Genomic DNA, 3,226 nt, shown 5'->3' with positions numbered 1-3,226 from the left:
ATTGTGGTCAAATTGGTGCGAGAGAGAGCACATGAGCATGACGGTATTTTTATCTTGTTTATACAAGTTCTAAAAGCAAATGGTGAGAATGAAAAAGTATGTAGCCATCCCAGATGCCAAGCATGATGCTTGGTCAGAGACAAAAAACACCATGTCACTGGAAACTGAAAGCTCCTCCCCCCCATACTTCTCATGCAATTACACATGTATGATCAACTGTCCGTCTTATACCTTGCTGGCCCTTGCTTATACTGTCTGTCTGTCTTATACCTTGCTTATCTCCTTGATGGCCCAGCATGATACAAAGCAAGCCAGGCTGGGTGGACTTGCTGTGGTGTTGCTGCTACTAGGGACTGATTCCAAGTCAGGGTGGGTGGCAAGGACATGGGCATGACTCACATCGGGTGTCCATATACACAGTGGCTTTCCAGACAGGATTTCAAAAAAAGGTCCCATCACTTTTCTCATTTGGCACAGGGAGCAAAACCAGAGTACCAGGCCTGTCACTCATCACTGTCCACATCTGGAGAACCATCAAGCAATAGAGGGCCCCTGATGTTGAGCTGCCAACAGGGACAGCTTCTCATGTTTGGAAATGGTCTTCTGGGGCAGCAAGCACATTTATGGGCAGACCAGCATTCATTTCAGCCTAGAGGCACATAGCAAAGTGGACAGAAGAGCACAGGCCCAGCTAGTTGGCCAGGGGTTTGCCAGAGAGCCAGATAGAGTCAGCTGAGTCAAAGAGGTGGGTCAGCTTTGTGATGTGGGAACAGACCAAAGAAGCAATGAGACATCTAGAGGCTTGGCTTGGTGCCCCCAGCTGCAAGTTATGGACCACAGGTTCCTGAAGCAGCTCTAGAAATCCCAGGCACCTGCTCTGGGGTTTCAGCTGAAGCTAGGTCTGGCAGACCTGGGTGAGTCTATGGTAGAAGGGTCCCAGAGGAGGTGATTGGGATCCAGCAGATAAAGTTCCTGATCAAGGATGGGGTCCCCAACCTGACACTGGAAAGCAAAGGGCCAGCAGTTGTCAGGGGAGGCGTTCACAAGCAAAGGCCAGGCATTGAAAAGCTTGCAGGTGGAAGACAGCCATCCTGCTTACAAGGTTAATTAGGCCCTGATGCCTCCTTTCTGGTGGGCAGGTAAAGAACAGCCTGCTGGAGCCAGTGGTGCCTGTTCCAGAAAAAGTTCACAAGGAGCTTCTGGAGCCATTTGAGCAGGGCCAGTGGTGTATGAGCCACAGAATAACAGTTGGCTCATTCTTGATGATTAGGACCCAGCTATAGTAAGAGGTTGGGCAGGCAACACCACCATTGTAGTCAGACGTCAACCTCTTCACTGAGGCCTTCCCCGTTCTGGGCTAGATAGGCTGGCCTTCTAGGAAAATGCCTAGGGCTTTGAAGCCATTGTGGCACCGAGACAGGCCTCCAGGCAGATCTGGGGACTAAGTGTCCAACACGGTGCCCAGCAGAAAATGTCATTTTTGTCCCAGTTGATACTGGCTGAAGAGGCATACTTGTAGGCCCACTGACACTCAATCAGGCACTGGATGTCACCCTTATTGCTCCCCACAAAAAGTCAGATCATTGGTGTATGCTGTTACCTTAACTGGAAGCCAGCAGCAGGGGCTGCAGCTGATGGGAGAGCCAGGCCTGTCAGGTTCTGTCATAACATGTGGAACAGTGGCTTAATGGTTAGGAGAGAGCAATATACATATAGCTTAATAAATCTAATATACCATAGCTTCATACATAAATGCTTTGTGAAACCATTAAAGTGATATTATAATCACTTGCCTTGGTAATAAAAACTGTACTACCCAGAAAATGATCACATATTTACTATAACATGGACAGCTAACAAACACTCAGCCAATATGATCATATCAGCTCAACAAGTGGCAGGCAAAAGTTTACCAATCTCAGTCGCTGTGTTCCTGGTATTGTAAGGATCACACAGCAGCCAACATAAGTCTCAAAGATGAGATGATTGTGAGGATGTTTCGTAGGTCCTTCCATCTGTTTTATTAGTACCAACAACAAGAATACCATAGCACTAATAAGCACAAGATGTCAAATTCACGTTATATTTTTCATGTTCTCTGAATTCTCATGGAAGATTTTAAGAATGATGACAGCATTAAAAATCTTTTGGCAGAGGCTCATAAAAGCTGGCCTTGCTGCTATCTGAGCAAAAGCAATTCATATTTTAGAGATCTGCAAGAGAAAGCAATCTTAGCTTTGTACACAGTTCAGCTTCAGGGGCAAGCCGAGGAAAGTTCAAGGTCTGTTTTGAATAACTACCTATAATTTAGTATTCACTCAAATCTTGCAAAACTCTGCCAAACTTTATCAAAGAAATTGGGCTAACTGAGCTTTCTTATGATTATTCCAGTGTTTCCTTGTTTGCCATATACCATAAAAGAATCTATTGCCCTGTGCAACCAGGAAGGGAATATATCCATGACACTATGCAAGAAGGACAGAAGTACTAGTTTTAACCCATCTTATGGGGAAGCAAAACAAAACAAAACAAAGCAAAAAACCCCAAAACCTTCTTTGTATTTGATGTAAAATGTTCTGTATACAAGCTCAGGGGCAGTATAGTTCCTTATGGTTATTTTAGATGGTTTATACAACACAAAAAGTACAGAAGAAAAACACATTCTCACCAGCAATATAAAAGAGTTTACCTTTCTCATTTTAGGGGAAAGATGAAAACAGACGGATATTTTATTTAGAAAGCAAGAAGTATGACGGCCCCCCTTCCTCCCCCTAGTTCCTACCCTCTGCCTTCCCCTACTGGATGACTCAACTGTCTTTATTTCTCCTTAAGGATCAACCATCTCAAAGTTATGTTTCAGATTAGTGGGATGAAAAAATTGTTTCAACATAGTGGGGAAAATAAAAATATATATATTTATTATAATTTACAAAATAAGGGAAAATACCTGGGGATGCCGGATAACAGAGCTTTTACTGTACTACATTTACTGATTTACCTTGGCTTAAAAAGCCATTCACAGGAATCAGATGTAGCCAAAGTCTATGTATTTTCCTAACTTCAGTTTTAAAGTAGTTTATTTTGTTTGTGTTTAACTTAACTTCCACAATTGAGAGCACCTAGTGAGAAAGGGGTTAGTTTCTTTAGACATCTGATGACTGATTCTTCCTCAGTACTAAGATACTAAGAGTATTTTCTTTGCCCCTCAGGGTTAAGATTTAGTCTC

This window comes from Alligator sinensis, unplaced genomic scaffold (assembly GCF_000455745.1).
Source record: "Alligator sinensis unplaced genomic scaffold, ASM45574v1 scaffold787_1, whole genome shotgun sequence".
NCBI lineage: Eukaryota > Metazoa > Chordata > Crocodylia > Alligatoridae > Alligator > Alligator sinensis.
This window is presented reverse-complemented; position numbering follows the sequence as displayed.